The sequence below is a fragment of the Ranitomeya variabilis genome, chromosome 1 (assembly GCF_051348905.1).
Source record: "Ranitomeya variabilis isolate aRanVar5 chromosome 1, aRanVar5.hap1, whole genome shotgun sequence".
Taxonomy (NCBI): Eukaryota; Metazoa; Chordata; class Amphibia; order Anura; family Dendrobatidae; genus Ranitomeya; species Ranitomeya variabilis.
This window is the reverse complement of record NC_135232.1, coordinates 1139073676-1139095964: the sequence shown is the minus strand read 5'-3', so window position 1 is coordinate 1139095964 and position 22289 is coordinate 1139073676. Positions and strand designations below refer to the sequence as shown.

The 22289-nt window shown below is 44.5% G+C and overlaps 1 protein-coding gene across 1 annotated transcript in view; it reads left to right on the top strand.

Moving 5' to 3' along the window:
• The window catches only part of LOC143800583 (vomeronasal type-2 receptor 26-like), a 140540-nt gene that overhangs the window by 104692 nt on the left and 13559 nt on the right, over positions 1-22289 (top strand). The window lies entirely within an intron of this gene.

Below are 22289 nucleotides of genomic sequence, written 5' to 3'. Positions count from 1 at the left end.
GGATTGGAAGTCTATGTATGTGACTAGCTGGGGTTTTCAGGGGGTTCATAATGACGTTCCTTTGATGTCAATCTCCTCTTCCTCCTCTTCTGAAGTTCCAGAGTTTTTGTCTGATTTTCAGGATGTATTCGATGAGCCCAAGTCCAGTTCCCTTCCACCGCATAGGGACTGTGATTGTGCTATTGACTTGATTCCAGGCTGTAAGTTTCCTAAGGGCCGACTTTTCAACCTGTCTGTGCCTGAACATACCGCCATGCGGAGTTATGTTAAGGAGTCTTTGGAGAAAGGGCATATTTGGCCATCTTCTTCACCGTTGGGAGCGGGATTTTTTTTTGTTGCTAAGAAGGATGGCTCCTTGAGACCCTGTATTGATTATCGCCTCTTGAATAAGATCACGGTCAAGTTTCAATACCCTTTACCTTTGCTTTCCGATTTGTTTGCTAGGATTAAGGGGGCTAGTTGGTTTACTGAGATTGACCTTCGGGGGGCATATAATCTTGTTCGTATTAAGCAGGGTGATGAATGGAAAACTGCGTTTAATACACCCGAAGGCCATTTTGAATACCTTGTGATGCCATTCGGACTCTCTAATGCTCCATCTGTTTTTCAGTCCTTCATGCATGATATCTTCCGGAATTATCTTGATAAATTCATGATTGTATATTTGGATGACATCTTAATTTTTTCCGATGATTGGGAGTCTCATGTGAAGCAGGTCTGGATGGTATTTCAGATCCTTCGTGATAATGCTTTGTTTGTGAAGGGATCTAAGTGTCTCTTTGGAGTGCAGAAGGTTTCTTTTTTGGGCTTCATTTTTTCTCCCTCATCTATGGAGATGGATCCGGTTAAGGTTCAGGCCATTCATGATTGGATTCAGCCCACATCCGTGAAGAGCCTTCAGAAAAATTTGGGCTTTGCTAATTTTTATCACCGTTTCATTGCTAACTTCTCCAGTGTGGTTAAACCCCTGACCGATTTGACGAAGAAAGGCGCTGATGTAACGAATTGGTCCTCTGTGGCTGTCTCTGCCTTTCAGGAGCTTAAACACCGATTTACTTCTGCCCCGGTGTTGCGTCAGCCGGATGTTTCTCTTCCGTTTCAGGTTGAGGTTGTCGCTTCTGAGATTGGTGCAGGGGCCGTTTTGTCTCAGAGGAATTCTGTTGGTTCCTTGATGAAACCGTGTGCCTTATTTTCCCATAAGTTTTCGCCTGCTGAACGTAATTATGATGTCGGCAATCGGGAGTTGTTGGCTATGAAGTGGGCGTTTGAGGAATGGCGACATTGGCTTGAGGGAGCCAAGCACCGTATTGTGGTCTTGACCGATCATAAAAATCTGATTTATCTCGAGTCTGCCAAACGGCTGAATCCTAGACAGGCTCGATGGTCCCTGTTTTTCTCCCGTTTTGATTTTGTGGTCTCGTATCTTCCGGGTTCTAAGAATATTAAGGCTGATGCCCTCTCTAGGAGTTTTTTGCCTGATTCTCCTGAGGTACTTGAACCGGTCAGCATTCTGAAGGAGGGGGTGGTTCTTTCTGCCATTTCCCCTGATTTGTGACGGGTTCTGCAGGAATTTCAGGCTGACAAACCTGACCGCTGTCCAGTGGGCAAACTGTTTGTTCCTGACAGATGGACTAGTAGAGTGATTTCTGAGGTTCATTGTTCGGTGTTGGCTGGCCATCCTGGTATTTTTGGTACCAGAGATTTGGTTGGTAGGTCCTTTTGGTGGCCTTTTTTGTCGCGTGATGTGCATTCTTTTGTGCAGTCCTGTGGGACTTGTGCGCGGGCTAAGCCTTGTTGTTCCCATGCTAGTGGGTTGCTTTTGCCTTTGCCGGTCCCTGAGAGGCCCTGGACGCATATTTCTATGGATTTTATTTCAGATCTTCCGGTTTCCCAGAAGATGTCGGTTATCTGGGTGGTTTGTGACCGGTTCTCTAAGATGGTTCATTTGGTGCCTTTGCCTAAATTGCCTTCCTCTTCTGATTTGGTTCCGTTGCTTTTTCAGCATGTGGTTCGTTTGCATGGTATTCCGGAGAATATTGTGTCCGACAGAGGTCCCCAGTTTGTTTCTAGGTTTTGGCGGGCCTTTTGTGCTAGGCTGGGCATTGATTTGTCTTTTTCTTCCGCGTTTCGTCCGCAGACAAATGGCCAGACCGAGCGAACTAATCAGACTTTGGAAACTTATTTGAGATGCTTTTTGTTGTGAATTCCGTTCTGGAGCTCCCTCCTGTGGTTGCTAATGGTATTTTTGTGAGTTCTGCCCTTGGGCTCCCTCTGGTGGTTTTGAGTGGAACTGCTGCTCCTTTAGGTAGCTGTAGCAGCTGCCTTCACTAATCGCCTTGCCTGGGTTTGTTATTTAAACCTGCTCTGGGCTTTAGTTCATGCCAGCTGTCATTGTTCTTGGTTGGATTTGGTTATCTCCTTGGATTTCTCATATGGCCTGTCCTTGTCAACAAAAGATAAGTTTTTGCTAGTTCTTGTTTGTCCATTTGCTTGGACTCTATTGCTCTGCAAATATGTCTCTTTTTGTCCAGCTTGTCACTATGTCATATTCAGGCTAGCTGGAAGCTCTGGGAAAGCAGATTTGCCCCTCCACACCGTGAGTCGGTGTGGAGTTCATTTTTGTAAACTCTGCGTGGATTTTGTAGTTTTTAATACTGACCGCACAGTTTCCTTTTCTCTCTGTCTATCAAGTTTAGTATTGGCCTCCTTTGCTGAAATCTGATTTCATTTCTGTGTACGTCATTTCCCTCTCCACTCACAGTCAATATTTGTGGGGGGCTGTCTTTCCTTTTGGGGTTTTCTCTGAGGCTAGATAGCTTTCTATTTCCTTCTTTAGGGGTAGTTAGTTCTTAGGCTGTGAAGAGGTGTCTAGGGAGAGTCAGGAACATCCCACGGCTATTACTAGTGTTGTTGTTAGGATTAGGGACTGCGGTCAGTAGAGATACCACCTTCTCAGAGCTCGTTCCATGTTGCGTTTTAGCCACCAGGTCATATCAGTGTGGCCTCTTAACCACCAGGTCATAACAGTACAGCTGGCTCACTGTTATGATCCCAGTGGCTGGGGATCACAGGAAATACTAGCTAAGTAACTAAACATAGACACGAGCTCTAGGGAGATGGTAACTGGACTGGCCGCAAAACCTGATCCTATCCAAACACACTAAAGGTAGCCGGTGAATGTGCCTAAAATCCTGGACGTCTCGACACAGCCTGAGAAACTGACTACCCCTAAAGAGAAAGCAAGACCTCACTTGCCTCAAGAGAAATAACCCCAAAGATATAGGAAGCCCCCAACAAATAATAACGGTGAGGTAAGGAGAAAAGACACACGTAGGAATGAAAACAGATTCAGCAAATGAGGCCCGCTAATACTAGTTAGCAGAAGACAGATAGCAAACTGTGCGGTCAGCAAAAAACCCTACCAAAATATCCACGCTGAGAATTCAAGAACCCCCACACCAACTAACGGTGTGGGGGGAGAAACTCAGCCCCCTAGAGCTACCAGCATGCTGGGAAATCACATATTAGCAAGCTGGACAAGAAACAAATAGAACACTGATGATCAAAAAATGAACAAAACGGAAACTTAGCTTCTCTTGAAGAGACTGGGAGCAAGGTAGTCAGAAGGAATCAGAATAGCACTGAATACATTGACAGCAGGCATAGACTGAGAGTCCCAGTGAGCTTAAATAGAAAACCAGCCCACAGATAACGAGACAGCTGATGCCAGTCACAAACCTGCAGAAAGACAGCACTCACACAGTACCACTTGTGACCACAAGAGGGAGCCCAGAAATAGAGTTCACAACAGTACCCCCCCCTTGAGGAGGGGTCACCGAACCCTCATCAAGACCCCCAGGGCGATCAGGATGAGCCGCATGGAAGGCACGAACCAAATCGGCCGCATGGACATCAGAGGCGACAACCCAGGAATTATCCTCCTGACCATAGCCCTTCCACTTAACTAAATACTGAAGCCTCCGTCTGGAAGTACGAGAATCCAAGATCTTCTCCATCACGTACTCCAATTCGCCCTCAACCAGCACCGGAGCAGGAGGCTCAACAGAAGGAACCACAGGCACCACATACCTCCGCAACAAAGACCTATGGAACACATTATGAATGGCAAACGATGCTGGGAGGTCCAAACGAAAAGACACCGGGTTAAGGATTTCCAAAATCTTATAAGGACCGATGAAGCGAGGCTTGAATTTAGGAGAGGAAACCTTCATAGGAACATACCGAGAAGACAACCATACCAAATCCCCAACACGAAGTCGGGGACCAATACCGCGACGGCGGTTGGCAAAGCGCTGAGCCTTCTCCTGTGACAACTTCAAATTGTCCACCACATGGTTCCAAATCTGCTGCAACCTATCCACCACAGAATCCACCCCCGGACAGTGAGAAGGCTCAACCTGACCTGATTAAAAACGAGGATGAAAACCAGAATTGCAGAAAAAAGGCGAAACCAAAGTAGCAGAACTAGCCCGATTATTAAGGGCAAACTCGGCCAATGGCAAAAAAGTCACCCAATCATCCTGATCAGCAGAAACAAAACATCTTAAATAAGTTTCCAACGTCTGATTAGTTCGCTCGGTTTGGCCATTCGTCTGAGGATGGGAGGCCGACGAAAAAGACAAATCAATGCCCATCTTAGCACAAAAAATCCGCCAAAATCTGGACACAAACTGGGATCCTCTGTCAGACACAATATTTTCAGGGATGCCGTGCAAGCGAACCACATTCTGAAAAAATAAAGGAACCAAATCGGAGGAGGACGGCAACTTAGGCAAGGGCACCAAATGGACCATTTTAGAAAAACGATCACACACCACCCAGATGACAGACATTCTCTGAGATACTGGAAGATCTGAAATAAAATCCATGGAAATGTGCATCCAAGGCCTCTTCGGGACAGGCAAAGGCAAAAGCAAACCGCTGGCACGAGAACAGCAAGGCTTAGCCCGAGCACAAATCCCACAGGACTGCACAAAGGAATGCACATCCCGCGGCAAGTAAGGCCACCAGAAGCACCTAGCCACCAAATCTCTTTTACCAAAAATCCCAGGATGACCTGCCAACACCGAAGAATGAACCTCGGAAATAACTCTGCTGGTCCATCTATCTGGGACAAACAGTCTCTCTGGTGGGCAACGGTCAGGTCTATCAGCCTGAAATTTCTGCAGCACTCGTCGCAAATCTGGGGAAATGGCAGACAAAATCACTCCCTCTTTGAGGATACCAGCCGGCTCTGAAACTCCCGGAGAGTCAGGCACAAAACTCCTAGAAAGGGCATCAGCCTTCACGTTCTTCGAACCAGGCAGGTACGAGACCACGAAATCGAAACGGGAGAAAAACAACGACCAACGAGCCTGTCTAGGATTCAGGCGCTTGGCAGACTCGAGATAAATCAGATTTTTGTGATCAGTCAAGACCACCACACGATGCCTAGCTCCCTCGAGCCAATGTTGCCACTCCTCAAATGCCCACTTCATAGCCAAAACAACTCCCGATTACCAACATCATAATTCCGCTCGGCAGGCGAAAACTTTCTTGAAAAGAAGGCACAAGACTTCATCACAGAGCCATCAGAGCTTCTCTGCGACAAAACAGCCCCTGCTCCAATCTCAGAAGCATCCACCTCGACCTGGAAAGGAAGAGAGACATCAGGCTGACATAAGACTGGAGCTGAAGAAAACCGGCGCTTCAGCTCCCGAAAGGCTTCCACTGCCGCAGGAGACCAATTAGTCACATCAGAACCTTTCTTGGTCAAATCCGTCAAGGGCTTAACCACGCCAGAAAAATTAGCGATGAAGCGACGGTAAAAATTAGCAAAACCCAAGAACTTCTGAAGACTCTTAACAGATGTAGGCTGAGTCCAGTCATGAATAGCCTGGACCTTGACTGGGTAAATCTCAATAGCAGAAGGAGAAAAAATAAAACCCAAAAAGGAAACCTTCTGTACTCCGAAGAGACATTTTGAGCCCTTCACAAATAAAGCATTAGCACGCAGGACCTGAAACACCATCCTGACCTGCTTCACATGGGACTCCCAATCATTAGAAAAGACCAAAATGTCATCCAGATACACAATCATAAATTTATCCAGATATTCTCGGAAAATGGCATGCATAAAGGACTGAAACACAGAAGGAGCATTAGAGAGTCCAAAAGGCATCATCAAGTACTCAAAATGGCCTTTGGGCGTATTAAATGCTGTTTTCCATTCGTCCCCCTGCTTGATACGCACAAGGTTATATGCACCACGAAGATCTATCTTGGTGAACCAACTGGATCCCTTAATCCGAGAAAACAGATCAGACAATAATGGCAAAGGATACTGAAATTTGACCGTGATTTTATTTATAAGACGATAATCTATACAAGGTCTCAGAGAACCATCCTTCTTGGCCACAAAAAGGAATCCTGCACCAAGAGGGGAGGAGGATGGGCAAATATGTCCCTTCGCCAAAGACTCCTTTATATAACTCCGCATCGTGGCATGTTCTGGTATAGACAAATTAAAAAGTTGTCCCTTAGGGAACTTACTGCCAGGAATCAAATTTATAGCACAATCACAATCCCTATGAGGAGGCAGGGCACTGGATCTGGGCTCATCAAATACATCCTGGTAGTCCGACAAAAACTCAGGGACCTCAGAAGGAGTGGAAGAAGCAATTGACACCAAAGGGACATCGCCATGAATCCCCTGACAACCCCAACTTGACACAGACATAGCTTTCCAATCCAGAACTGGATTATGGGCCTGCAGCCATGGCAGGCCCAAAACTACAACATCACGCAAATTATGCAGCACAAGAAAGCGAATCACCTCCTGATGTACAGGAGTCATGCACATGGTCACTTGAGTCCAATACTGAGGCTTATTCTCAGCCAATGGCGTAGCATCTATTCCCCTCAGTGGAATAGGAAATTCCAAAGGCTCCAGAACAAACCCACAGCGCTTGGCAAACGACAAATCCATAAGATTCAGGGCAGCACCTGAATCCACAAAATCCATAACCGAGTAGGATGACAAAGAACAGATTAAAGTAACAGACAAAATGAACTTAGGCTGTATAGTACCAATGGTGACAGGTTTAGCGATTTTTTTTAAGCGCTTAGAGCATGCTGAGATAACATGAGTAGAATCACCACACAGTAAAAGCACAACCCATTTTGACGTCTATGACTTTGTTGCTCAATTCTAGTCAGAATTCTGTCACATTGCATTGACTCAGGTCTCTGTTCAGAGAACACCACCAGAGGATGCGCAAATTTGCGCTCCCGCAAACGCCGATCAATCTGAATGGCCAAAGCCATTGAATCACTCAGACTTGCAGGCGTGTGGAACCCCACCATAACATTCTTAATGGCTTCAGAAAGACCCTCTCTGAAATTTGCAGCCAGGGCACACTCATTCCATTGAGTAAGCACTGACCATTTCCGAAATTTTTGACAGTACACCTCAGCTTCATCCTGACCTTGAGAGATAGCCAGCAAAGCCTTTTCTGCCTGGTTCTCAAGATTAGGTTCCTCATAAAGCAGTCCAAGCGCCAGAAAAAACGCATCCACATTCAGCAATGCAGGATCTCCTGGCGCCAGAGAGAAAGCGCAATCTTGAGGGTCGCCGCGTAACAAGGAGATAACAATTTTAACTTGCTGAGCGGAATCACCAGAGGAACGAGGTCTCAAAGATAGAAACAATTTACAATTATTCCTAAAATTCAGAAACCTAGATCTATCTCCAGAAAACAACTCAGGAATAGGTATCTTTGGCTCAGACATAGGGCTATGAACAACAAAATCCTGAATATTTTGCACCTTTGCAGCAAGATGATCCACACTAGAAGTCAGACTCAGAATATCCATGTCTGCAGCTGAGCTCAAAACCACCCAGAGATTAAGGGGATGAGAGAAGCTAGGCAGACTGCAGCAAAGGAGGAAAAAAAAAATTGTACTCAGGACTTCTTTTATCCCACTTCATGCGATGCATTAAACACTTTTGTGGCCTGCTGTACTGTTATGATCCCAGTGGCTGGGGATCACAGGAAATACTAGCTAAGTAATTAAACATAGACACGAGCTCTAGGGAGATGGTAACTGGACTGGCCGCAAAACCTGATCCTATCCAAACACACTAAAGGTAGCCGGTGAACGTGCCTAAAATCCTGGACGTCTCGACGCAGCCTGAGAAACTGACTACCCCTAAAGAGAAAGCAAGACCTCACTTGCCTCAAGAGAAATAACCCCAAAGATATAGGAAGCCCCCAACAAATAATAACGGTGAGGTAAGGAGAAAAGACACATGTAGGAATGAAAACAGATTCAGCAAATGAGGCCCGCTAATACTAGATAGCAGAAGACAGATAGCAAACTGTGCGGTCAGCAAAAAACCCTACCAAAATATCCACGCTGAGAATTCAAGAACCCCCACACCAACTAACGGTGTGGGGGGAGAAACTCAGCCCCCTAGAGCTACCAGCAAGCTGGGAAATCACATATTAGCAAGCTGGACAAGAAACAAATAGAACACTGATGATCAAAAAATGAACAAAACGGAAACTTAGCTTCTCTTGAAGAGACTGGGAGCAAGGTAGTCAGAAGGAATCAGAATAGCACTGAATACATTGACAGCAGGCATAGACTGAGAGTCCAAGTGAGCTTAAATAGAAAACCAGCCCATAGATAACGAGACAGCTGATGCCAGTCACAAACCTGCAGAAAGACAGCACTCACACAGTACCACTTGTGACCACAAGAGGGAGCCCAGAAATAGAGTTCACAACAGCTCACAATGTGTTAAATGCATCTCAAAAGAGGGAAAAGAAAGTTCTGAGTCATTTTTTTTTCCTTTGTAGCTTGTTTTGTCTTTTTTTTCCCCTTAATCTCTGGGTGGTTCAGGATTTTGGTGCTGATATGGAGGTTCAGGGTCTGTCCTTGCGCGTGGATCAACTCGCTGCAAGGGTACAGAGTATCCAAGATTTTGTTTTCCAGACTCCGGTATTAGAGCCTAGAATTCCTATTCCTGATTTATTTTCTGGGGATAGATCTAAATTTTTGAACTTTAAAAATAATTGCAGATTGTTTTTTGCTCTGAGACCCCGTTCCTCTGGTGACCCCATTCAGCAGGTGAAGATTGTTATTTCTTTGCTGCGTGGCGACCCGCAGGACTGGGCATTCTCCCTTGAGCCAGGAAATCCTGCATTGCTCAATATTGACGCATTTTTTCAAGCGCTCAGACTGCTGTATGACGAGCCTAATTCTGTGGATCAGGCAGAAAAAACTTTGCTGGCTCTGTGTCAGGGTCAGGAAGCAGCAGAAGTATACTGCCAGAAATTTAGAAAGTGGTCTGTGCTCACAAAATGGAATGAGTATGCCCTGGCAGCGATTTTCAGAAAGGGTCTTTCTGAAGCCCTTAAAGATGTTATGGTGGGGTTTCCTACGCCTGCTGGTCTGAATGAGTCAATGTCTTTGGCCATTCAGATTGATCGGCGCTTGCGCGAGTATAAGGTGGTGCACCATATGGCAGTGTCCTCTGAGCAGAGTCCTGAGCCTGTGCAATGTGATAGGATTTTGACTAGAGCAGAAAGCCAGAAATTCAGACGTCAGAATGGGCTGTGTTTTTACTGTGGTGATTCTGCTCATGCTATTTCTGATTGCCCTAAGCGTACTAAGAGGGTCCCTGGGTCTGTTACCATTAGTACTGTACAGCCTAAATTTCTCTTGTCTGTTACCCTGATTTGCTCATTGTCGTCCTTTTCTGTTATGGCATTTGTGGATTCTGGCGCTGCCCTGAACTTAATGGACTTAGAATTTGCCAAGTGCTGTGGTTTTTCCTTGGAGTCTTTGCAGAGCCATATTCCCTTAAGGGGGATTGATGCTACGCCATTGGCCAAGAATAAACCTCAGTACTGGACACAGTTAACCATGTACATGGCTCCAGCACATCAGGAAAATATTCGGTTTTTGGTGTTGCATAATTTGCATGATGTTGTTGTGCTGGGTTTTCCATGGTTACAGGTACATAATCCAGTGCTGGATTGGAGATCTATGTCTGTAACTGGTTGGGGTTGTCAGGGGATACATAGTGATATTCCTTTGATGTCCATTTCCTCATCCCCTTCTTCTGAAGTTCCTGAGTTTTTGTCAGATTTCCAGGATGTATTTGATGAGCCCAAGTCCAGTTCCCTGCCTCCTCATAGGGACTGCGATTGTGCCATTAATTTGATTCCTGGCTGTAAGTTCCCTAAGGGCCAACTTTTCAATCTGTCTGTGCCAGAGCATGCCGCTATGCGGAGTTATGTAAAGGAGTTCTTGGAGAAGGGGCATATTCGCCCGTCTTCATCACCGTTGGGAGTGGGATTTTTTTTTGTTGCCAAGAAGGATGGCTCCTTGAGACCCTGTGTAGATTATCGCCTTCTCAATAAGATCACTGTCAAATTCCAGTACCTTTACTTTCTGATTTGTTTGCTCGGATTAAGGGTGCCAGTTGGTTTACTAAAATCGACCTTCGAGGGGCGTATAATCTCGTGCGTATTAAACAAGGTGATGAATGGAAAACAGCATTTAATACGCCCGAAGGCCATTTTGAATATCTTGTGATGCCATTCGGGCTCTCTAATGCTCCATCGGTATTTCAGTCCTTTCTGCATGATATTTTCCGGAAGTATCTGGATAAATTCATGATTGTGTATTTGGATGATATTTTGGTTTTCTCCAATGATTGGGAGTCTCATGTGAAGCAGGTTAGGATGGTATTTCAGGCCCTTCATGCTAATGCATTGTTTGTGAAGGGGTCTAAGTGCCTCTTTGGAGTTCAGAAGGTTTCTTTTTTGGGTTTCATTTTTTCTCCCTCGGCTATTGAAATGGATCCTGTTAAAGTCCAGGCCATTCATGATTGGACTCAACCTACATCTGTAAAGAGCCTTCAGAAATTTTTGGGCTTTGCCAATTTTTATCCTCGCTTTATTGGGCCTTATAACATTTCTGAAATTATCAATCCGGTGTCTTTTCGTTTGGCCCTTCCAGCTTCTTTTTCCATTCATAATGTGTTCCATAGATCCTTGTTGCGGAGATATGTGGTACCTATGGTTCCCTCCGTTGATCCTCCTGCTTCGGTGTTGGTTGAGGGGAAATTAGAATATGTGGTGGAGAAGATTTTGGTTTCTCATTTTTCGAGGTGGAAGCTTCAGTATCTGGTCAAGTGGAAGGGTTATGGCCAGGAGGATAATTCTTGGGTTGTTGCCTCCGATGCTCATGCTGCCGATTTGGTTAGTGCTTTCCATTTGGCTCGTCCTGATCGGCCTAGGAGCTCTGGTGAGGGTTCGGTGACCCCTCCTCAAGGGGGGGTACTGTTGTGAATTCCGTTCTGGAGCTCCCTCCTGTGGTTGCTAATGATATTTTTGTAAGTTCTGCCCTTGGGCTCCCTCTGGTGGTTTTGAGTGGAACTGCTGCTCCTTTAGGTAGCTGTAGCAGCTGCCTTCACTAATCGCCTTGCCTGGGTTTGTTATTTAAACCTGCTCTGGGCTTTAGTTCATGCCAGCTGTCATTGTTCTTGGTTGGATTTGGTTCTCTCCTTGGATTTCTCATATGGCCTGTCCTTGTCAGCAAAAGATAAGTTTTTGCTAGTTCTTGTTTGTCCATTTGCTTGGACTCTATTGCTCTGCAAATATGTCTCTTTTTGTCCAGCTTGTCACTATGTCATATTCAGGCTAGCTGGAAGCTCTGGGAAAGCAGATTTGCCCCTCCACACCGTGAGTCGGTGTGGAGTTCATTTTTGTAAACTCTGCGTGGATTTTGTAGTTTTTAATACTGACCGCACAGTTTCCTTTTCTCTCTGTCTATCAAGTTTAGTATTGGCCTCCTTTGCTGAAATCTGATTTCATTTCTGTGTACGTCATTTCCCTCTCCACTCACAGTCAATATTTGTGGGGGGCTGTCTTTCCTTTTGGGGTTTTCTCTGAGGCTAGATAGCTTTCTATTTCCTTCTTTAGGGGTAGTTAGTTCTTAGGCTGTGAAGAGGTGTCTAGGGAGAGTCAGGAACATCCCACGGCTATCACTAGTGTGGTGGTTAGGATTAGGGACTGCGGTCAGTAGAGATACCACCTTCTCAGAGCTCGTTCCATGTTGCGTTTTAGCCACCAGGTCATATCAGTGTGGCCTCTTAACCACCAGGTCATAATAGCTTTGTGTCTGCTGATCAGGATGATTGGGTGGCTTTCTTGCCATTGGCCGAGTTTGCCCTTAATAATCGGGCTAGTTCGGCTACCTTGGTTTCGCCCTTCTTTTGTAATTTTGGTTTTCATCCTCGTTTTTCTTCGGGGCAGGTTGAGCCTTCTGATTGTCCTGGTGTGGATTCTGTGGTTGACAGGTTGCAGCAGATTTGGGCTCATGTGGTGGACAATTTGGTGTTGTCACAGGAGGAGGCTCAGCGTTTTGCTAGCCGTCGTCGGTGTGTTGGTTCCCGGCTTCGGGTTGGGGATTTGGTCTGATTGTCTTCCCGTCATGTTCCTATGAAGGTTTCTTCCCCTAAGTTTAAGCCTCGGTTTATTGGTCCTTATAGGATTTCTGAGATTATCAATCCGGTGTCTTTTCGTTTGGCCCTTCCGGCCTCTTTTGCCATCCATAATGTTTTCCATAGATCTTTGTTGTGGAAATATGTGGTGCCTGTTGTTCCCTCTGCTGATCCTCCTGCTCCTGTGTTGGTTATTGGGGAGTTGGAGTATGTGGTTGAGAAGATTTTGGATTCTCGCTTTTCGAGGTGGAGGCTTCAGTACCTTGTCAAATGGAAGGGTTATGGCCAGGAGGATAATTCTTGGGTTTTTGCCTCTGATGTCCATGCTGCTGATTTGGTCCATGCCTTTCATCTGGCTCGTCCTGATCGGCCTGGGGGCTCTGGTGAGGGTTCGGTGACCGCTCTTCAAGGGGGGGTACTGTTGTGAATTCTGCTCTTGGGCTCCCTCCGGTGGTTGTTAGTGGTAGTGCAGTTGTCTTGGGGTTGTAATCCTGGGCAGGTGTTTCTGCTGATTGCAGCTCTACTAGGTATTTAGGTGTGCAGGATCCATTACTCCTGGCCAGTTGTCCATTGTTCTTGGAGGGATTGCATCTCTCTCTGGTTCCTGATGCCCTGCTGCCAATTCAGCTAAGATAAGTGTCTGTTTTTTTGTCTCTGTGGCACACATGCAGTGTGCTTTGCAATTCAGTGCAATTCATTGTGTTTTTGTCTAGCTTAGACTTTGTTTGGATTTTTCAGTCATGCTGGATTCTCAGGAGATGCAGATATACTTTCTATGTCTTTAGTTAGATGTAGAATATTTGTATTATCTGCTGTGGATATTTTTAGGGTTTTAATACTGACCGCTTAGAATTCTGTCCTATCCTTTTCTATTTAGCTAGAAGTGCCTATTTTGCTAAATTCTGTTTTCTGCCTGAGTGTGTCTTTCCTCTTATACTCACAGTCAATATTTGTGGGGGGCTGCCTATCCTTTGGGGTTCTGCTCTGAGGCAAGATAGAATTCCCATTTCTATCTATAGGGGTATTTAGTCCTCCGGCTGTGTCGAGGTGTCTAGGACGTGTTCGGTACACCCCACGGCTACTTCTAGTTGCGGTGTCAGTTTAGGGTTTGCGGTCAGTACAGTTACCACCTACTCCAGAGAAAGTCTCTCATGCGGCTCCAAGGTCACCGGATCATAACAGGGCCCCCACCAGGTTTGTACCATTATTTCACACAGCCTTCAATGAGTCCAGGTTTAGTGGAGAAAGCCAATGCTCAAAAACCTGTCCACATCTCTTGAGCTGTGTGACTGTGATCTCCAAGGCGTATTAATTTATACACTGCCTGATTGCGATGAGCCATTGCTGTGCGGAACAGAGATGGGGGAGATTCTATCAGCACTGCTGGTGTGTGTCTGATTAAAGGTACCTTCACACTGAACAACTTAACAACGATAACGATAGCGATCCGTGACGTTGCAGCGTCCTGGATAGCGATATCGTTGTGTTTGACATGCAGCAGCGATCAGGATCTTGCTGTGACATCGTTGGTCGGAGCTAGGAGGCCAGCACCTTATTTCGTCACTGGATCACCCACTGACATCGCTGAATCGGAGTGTGTGACGCGGATTCAGCGATGTCTTCCCTGGTAACCAGGGTAAACATCGGGTTACTAAGCGCAGGGCCGCGCTTAGTAACCCGATGTTTACCCTGGTTACCAGTGTAAATGTAAAAAAACCCAAACACTACATACTTACATTCCGGTGTCTGTCGCGTCCCCCGGCGTCCACTTCCCTGCACTGTGTCAGCACCGGCCGGCCGTAAAGCAGAGCATAGCGGTGACGTCACCCCTCTGCTTTAGGGACGGCGCTTACACAGTGCAGGGAAGCGGACGCCGGGGGACGCGACAGACACCGGAATGTAAGTATGTAGTGTTTGTTTTTTTTTACATTTACACTGGTAACCAGGGTAAACATCGGGTTACTAAGCGCAGCCCTGCGCTTAGTAACCCGATGTTTACCTTTGTTACCCGGGGACTTCGGCATTGTTGGTCGCTGGAGAGCTGTCTGTGTGACAGCTCTCCAGCGACCACACAACGACGAAACAGCGACGCTGCAGCGATCGGCATCGTTGTCTATATCGCTGCAGCGTCGCTTAATGTGACGGTACCTTAAGGAAGAAGTTGAGGGCACAGGTGGAGGCCCTAGAGGAGGGGGAGGAGGCAGAAGCAGTGGAGGAACTGTTGGACACGGAGGTTTGTCCCTCAAGCTTTGGGGATTCAAAGACTTGTGGAGCAGCCCATTACCATCTGCCCCCACAGACACCAGAGTCACCCAGTGCCCAGTCAGTGATATGCTCATGTCTGCTCATCCAGTTGTCAGTGGTGAAATGCATCCTGACAGACATAGATTTTTTCAGTGAACACTACAGGTGATGTTGCCGGCGACATGCTGGTGTAGTGCGGGAACAGCTTTCTCAGAGAAGTTATGGCGCCTGGGCAACTGGTACTGGGAGATTGCGACAGCCATCAAGTTTTGGAAATCATCTGTATCCACCAGGTGGAAAGGCTGCATTTCCATGGACAATAGAGGGCAGATGGTGGAGTTCAAGCTCTTAAGCTCTTAGCTTTGCCATGTGTAGTAGGAAACATTATTTTATGTGACCACAACTGCAGAACCGAGAGCTGGCTGCTGTGCTGAGGGAGGAGTACAGAGAACAGGACAAACTGCTGGACTGTGAGTGAGGTACAGGCAGACATGTTATGGTGGATTGAGAAAGATATGTTGTGCTAGGTGACACAAAAGCAGCAGTCATGTTTACTTCCGTAACAGCTGACCATCTCTCTCTCACCCCAACTGTTGTGGGTAAACAATTGTAGTTTCTGTGGCTGGAGACCTGTGAGTGAACACTTGGAATGGTGATGGAGGAGAAAGTAGCAGCAGAAGGGGTTGCTGGAATGGCCGGCGGTTGGCGAGGCCCACTAGTCCGCAGTTTAGCACAGTGAGATTTCCACAAAAAGGCATGCATGTACCGTAGTTGTTAAATTATTGTGATTTTTGCCACTGCTGAGGTTTTTTTTGCAAATTTGACAGATAACTTGTGTTTGGTCATTTTTTGCCATCTCAAAAAATGCACAGGCTAGAAAACCCTTGCTGCCCTTGCGAACTGCACACTCACAACCGAAGCTGGCCACAGGCATAGTTTGGGCTGAGGATGCAGTGCTTGTCGTAGTTGGTTCATTTTGTGTCTTTGTGGGAGGACATAACGTAACTTCCTCATCTTCCTCATCCTCCACCTCCAATAATATAAAACAAAGATAACATGAGAAGACAATAAAGGTATATATAGCCATTAGCCCCCTAACCCCCGGAGCCTTTTTTGGTTTTGCGTTTTCATGTTTCCTATTGGCTGACATTGCAGGTTTGCTAGGACATGGTGGCTATCCACCAATCATCCACTACTCCATCCATCTGGATCATCCAATGTTACACGGCATCATCAGTAGACAATACAGCTTTACAGTTAGTCTACATATATGTCAGAGGCAATGCAACCATTTCTGTTTGTGAACGGGGTGGCTTAATAGTAGTTGTATGCACAACTGCAAACACCTGGAGGATCCTTCACTTTGAAGTATTCCAGAGGCACCCGCAGCTTCAAATACCTATTTGCTGCTTTGTAATGGTACTTAGAAGCTACTCTCTTAACCAATGAATTTGTTTGGTGGAAACCTTCCTTATTATGCCTTTATCTGCACAAACCCACCTGTGCTCTGTATAAGCCACAAATCTCTTCACAGTACGATAATCACACAGAAGTTTTCACAAAATACCTATTTTCATACTTTGCTCTAGGCATTGCACTATTTGACATTTTTTGTCAGCAGATACATCCTTTTTATCTCCCATATTACTTGAAAATTGTGGACTGCTTAATAATGTGGAACCTTCTCAAGTAGTTTTCCTTTAATTGGGCACCTGGCAATGTATTTACAACAGGGGTTTTAGATTGACTTCAGTGATACAAAGAACCCCAAAACAAAAACCATTCATGAGGCTATGGGGGAAAAAATTACACCTTTATGACACATAAATCCATGGTGCATAATGATTTAGTGTAGTCTAAACCTGGTCATGTGACTACATATGAGTATATCTGTTGGCTTTTCATGATGAAGTATGTCACGGATCCCACCGGCTATGTCAGGGATCCCACCAATATGTCAAGATTCACAGGGAAGATACCTTTATCATCAACACCACTAACGCCAATTTGTCAAGGGTTCTTTTGGTTGCCCCTGGTTCCTTTCGAAGGGGATTTATCTATATCCCACTTCCCAGTTCCGGTTAGGAACTTGCAGCTCTCTGGCACCTCCTTACCCTCAGTTCAATCAGGGTACTGCACCTAGGGTAATTGGTCACCAGAAAGGCTGCCTGCTATGCACTGGCTATTGGGCTCGCTGCAGCAAGGGCGATATAACTGCTCCCACTCAGGCGGGAACAATAATTATCAATGCCGCCATCCCTAAAAAGGCTCCCAAACGCACAGAACAAAGTATGCTGCCACCAGCACTGATTTTCAAAGGATTAATGGGTCGGGAGCCAACCCAAATCAGTAGTGTAATTCACTTCAGAGTACGCAAAAGTTCATTTATAGAGCAGGAGTGACAAGCTAGTAAATTATATATTTTACTCCAAAAAAAAAGGTAGGCAGTGTTTACAAGGTATAAAAAGATATTATAAAGAAAGCAAAATATATGTACAATGCAATTACAAATAAAATGGAATTAAAATTGAAAAGAACAATTACATTTCTCTCACCATGTCAGATCATGGCAAACCTTGTGGCTCGGGGGAGGGGCGCATCAAAATGCATTACAGAGCATCTCTCAGCTAGCTTCCTGGTCAAAGGTTAGTGAAAACTGAGCTCTCAGGGTCTTATACCATTAGGCCGTGACATCACTGAGTGGGCTGAGTAATGGCATGCACTCCTCTTTCTACTATTTACATTTTGGAGTCAGCAAACAAAGACATTCCTGAGGTAGGGTCAATGAGTGGCTTGAATTTCACTGTGCTGCTGGAAGAGAAGAGAAGGTGGGTCGAATGTCCCACAGCGTGTGTCTTGTAAAGTAAGGTAGATACTCCAACATGGCATATTCACATTATCGTACAAAGTAGTAATAATTACATGAAGATTTGATATTTTGTGGAGGAAGGGACGTTTTAAATATTTTTTATTTAAATTTTTATGACATGGTTAAAATACATAATTTTTTAAATAATATGTCAACCAAGAGGTCTTAAAATAAAGGTATAGTAGAATAATCAGTGATGAGGCAGAACTGCATGTGACTCGAGCCTAAGGCAGAAAAGGCCAATAGTATAGCAAAATTCCCAGCAATATAGCAAAGCTTTTTAAAAAAAAAAAAAAAATAGGGAACTCCAGAAATTATGGAGCAATGCCACAGTAGTGACATGCTATTGCAAAGAAAAAGGGGAGATAAAAAGGCCCCATAGGGACTTATCTACGTTACCAGAGTAGATACACCAAGAAAATTGCTCACCTGGTGAAGATGAGATACAAGCATGTAGGAATGGCGGCTGCTGCAGATCCACAGGTCGATCCACGACCTGATACAGTCATATGTTCAGTAGGAATTGGTGGAGTAACTCTGCACTGCCATAAGGATAAATTCCAGGAAAATGTCAAGGATTCAAAGTGGTTTATTCAACGCGTTTCGGGTTTCCTATGTCCCCTTCGTCAGGAAATACCACAAATCATATTGGCATTTTCCTGGAATTTATCTTTATGGCAGCGAAGAGTTACTCCACTAATTCCTACTGAAAATATGACAGTAGTGATATGGACACTTACTACATAAACACTCAAGCATTGAACAATTGACTTAAAAATCTAGGCTCATAATATTTGCACAATGGGTTGCAATTGCTACCCACTATGCCGAGGAATACAAAAAGCCAGAGGAAGGAGGAGGATGTGGCATAGGAGGTAACATTAAAACAGTTCACCCAGTTCATCTCACTATTTTCAGCCTCTTCTGTTTCAAATCTCAAAATATATCCAATATGTTCTTTTATGTGCTAAGTTTATTTTCCCTATTCTTAGTTATGTTTCTTTTATTTCAGTATTTTTTAAGAAAACTTAATTTCCAAGATTTGAAGGGAAAAGAAATTTACTTTAATGACAAGGGAGAAATGACCTCGTACTATCACATTAATAATTTTAGAATATGGTTTCAATCTCAGTTCATTTTAAAATATGTTGGAAGATTTAATCTATCTGTGCAAGAAGAAGATCAGCTCTTCATACAGACTGATGAAATATTATGGAAAAATTAGAAGGTCGGCATTATAATCACTGTTCATGTGTGATCACATTAATATATTTGGCTGAACATGTAATACGTTATATGTTATATGTTGTCTAGATGATTCTTTTCTTAAATGTCAAAAAGAAAAGGGTCTTCAAATTTGTATATTTTACTAAAAGGCTGATTTCAGATGTGCAAAAGTCAGATTTCAGAAGATAACTTAATAAATGCAATATCAATAATACTGTAAATAGTCTTCACCAAATGTAATTCCTTAATGACATATAACGTATTACGTACGTCATCTACCATCTCCCTGTCTCACATGTCAAGCTCGTTTCCTTTCCTGGCAGATGATGGCTGAATTATTCAGCCATCATCTGCCCATAACAGCCACTGGTGGAGCAGAGCTCTGCCCACGGCTGGAATTCTGTGAAATGCCACTTTCAATCTGCTATAGAGTTGTTTACAGCACGTCATCAGGGGGGTGAGCTGTTCTAACCAATCATCCACTATGAAAGACAGTGTTCATAGGAGACCATGATGTTTACTATATACAGCAATACTGTGGCATTGCTGTGTATAGCACAAGCGATTAGACAATTGCAGGTTCAAGGTTCCTATGGGGAATAAATGTGGTGAACAGTAACAAATAAATGTTTTAAAAAATAGGAACAAATTAAGAAAATAAAAGTTTAAAACACGCCCATTTCCCCCGTTAAAAAATAAGAAATAAAAGCAATTAAAAAAGTACACATATTTGATATCATTGCTTTTGTAAAAGTCTGATCTATGAAAATATACAAAAATTATATCATAAAATGTAAACAAAGCGCTGGAGAGTTATGAAATGGGAGCAATGAGTCCAAATCGAAATTCCATTGATCACCCATGGAGAGATCTTAAAATTGTTGTTGGGAGACGTCGCCTTCACATATGAGACCTGGAGCAGTTTGTATGAAGAGTGGTGCAAAATTCCAGTTGAGAGATGTAAGAAGCTCGTGGATGGTTATCGGAAGCCATTAATTGCAGTTCTTTATTCCCAAGGGTGCAACCAAATATTAAGGTGACGTTGCCAACAATATGTCCTGCCCATTTTTGGAGTTCTGTGTGAAATTCTGTCCAATTTGCATTTTTTTCTCAGTTTTTTTTTTAAATTGTTCCTATAAACACAAAGGCAATAAACATCGGTATAACAAAACGTGGGTAACTGCAATAATTTTAATTTTCTGGGAGAAATACTTCCTTTTCCAGAACAATTTCAAGGGATCCAACACTTTTGGCCATGATGTATTACGTGTACTGTGCAGTGCTGCTGATTGGTGGGGATTTGGGTCCTGAGACTCTCACCAATCTGTCAAAATACTCTTAAGTCCCAGTTCTTCCATCAGCTACACATACAGAGAGGTACAAGGGTCCAATTCAATGTTAAATCTGTGGGTCCATAATTTACTGTCATAGAACTATATACCTATACATAAACTTTCTATTTAGAGTCTGGACCACCACCGATTAGCAGCACTGTGCAGCACATGTCAGATATGAAGACTTTTAAATAGTAATAGTTAAACTTTAACGTATGTTGCTTTTTTTCCTTATGTTCATGGTTTTACAATAATTCCTGGTATATGTCCAAAATACTACAAAGTGTAGTCACAATCCACTCTCCCTCAGATGACAGGTAACACAAACAAAGCCCATGTGTCCCAACAGCAACAGTACCAGTTAAAAAAGTTCCTGAAATCCAGATGACAGATCCCTTACCAGTAGCACGTGTGTCCAGCCCAGCTGGCAACCGATCTCCAAAACTCCATAGGCCATCCATCCATTTGCTTCAGAATGTCATCCTTGATCCTCTCCCTTTGAAGTCACTCTCCAAACTGACTAAACTTGGCTTCTTTTCCTTCCTCCCCCTAAAACTTTTGCTTTTAGCACAAAGAATCAAGCATATTCCATAAAGGTACCGTTACACTAAACGACTTACCAACAATCACGACCAGCGATACGACCTGGCCGTGATCGTTGGTAAGTCGTTGTGTGGTCACTGGGGAGCTGTCACACAGACAGCTCTCTCCAGCGACCAACGATCAGGGAAACGACTTCGGCATCGTTAAAACTGTCTTCAATGATGCCAAAGTCCCCCTGCAGCACCCAGGTAACCAGGGTAAACATCGGGTTACTAAGTGCAGGGTCGCGCTTAGTAACCCGATATTTACCCTGGTTACCATTGTAAAAGTAAAAAAAAAAAAAAACACTACATACTCACATTCTGATGTCTGTCACGTCCCCCGCCGGCGTCCACAGGGTTAAAACTGCTTTCGGCAAGAGCGCTGCTAATATGCACGCACTGCTGCCGAGAGCTTCCCTGCACTGAATGTGTCAGCGCCGGCAGTAACAGCGGTGACGTCACCGCTGTGATCTGCTTTACGGCCGACGCTGACACAGTCAGTGCAGGGAAGCTCTCGGCAGCAGCGCGTGCATATTAGCAGTGCTCTTGCCGAAAGCAGTTTTAACCCTGTGGACGTCAGGGGACGTGACAGACATCAGAATGTGAGTATGTACTGTTTTTTTTTTTACTTTTACAATGGTAACCAGAGTAAATATCGGGCTACTAAGCGCGGCCCTACGCTTAGCAACCCGATATTTACCCTGGTTACAAGTGAACACATCGCTGGATCCGCGTCACACACGCCGATCCAGCGATGACAGTGGGTGATCAGCGACCAAAAAAAGGTCCTGATCATTCCCATCAACCAACGATCTCCCAGCAGGGGCCTGATCGTTGGTCGCTGTCGCAATAACGAGATCGTTAGCGGGATCATTGCTACGTCACCAAAAGCGTGACGTTGCAACGATATCGTTAACGATATCGTTATGTGTGACTCAGCCTTAAGCCCATCACTTGGAACTACATATGACACCCCCTGTAGTGACGGCTCCCCTGGGTCTACCATCCCCATCCACACCATGGGACTGTTGGCTAGAAGAACAATGGATAGGGTTCCTTCATTACTAATCATGGGTTTGGCCTTATGTGTACATAAGGTCTAGCCTGCATGTCTTCCTCTGCTTACCCTCACTGAATGTAAACATTGATTCCTGAGGCTAAACTGATGAGCAAGCAAATCACTAATATACTGTAACACAACAAGCAGATCTCTAATATAAGAATAACAATAATATTGATGCAACTGATGCACCGTGCTGGAAAAAGTCAGCAATCAATAGAGCTGTGGACTCCACTTTACAGAAATGTCCAATAGTCTTTAGTCCATGGTCAGCGCCTCACAGTAATCAGTGGGGGATCTGACACTTGACAACCCCCACTGAACTGCTAATAGCTGCTCTGGCAGCGGCCAAATGTAAGCAATGAATTTTTTATAATAGCAAAATGCATTAAAAAATGTTTCAAATATTTAATATTTTATTGTTTTTTAGCTTCCACATGTTTGAGAACAC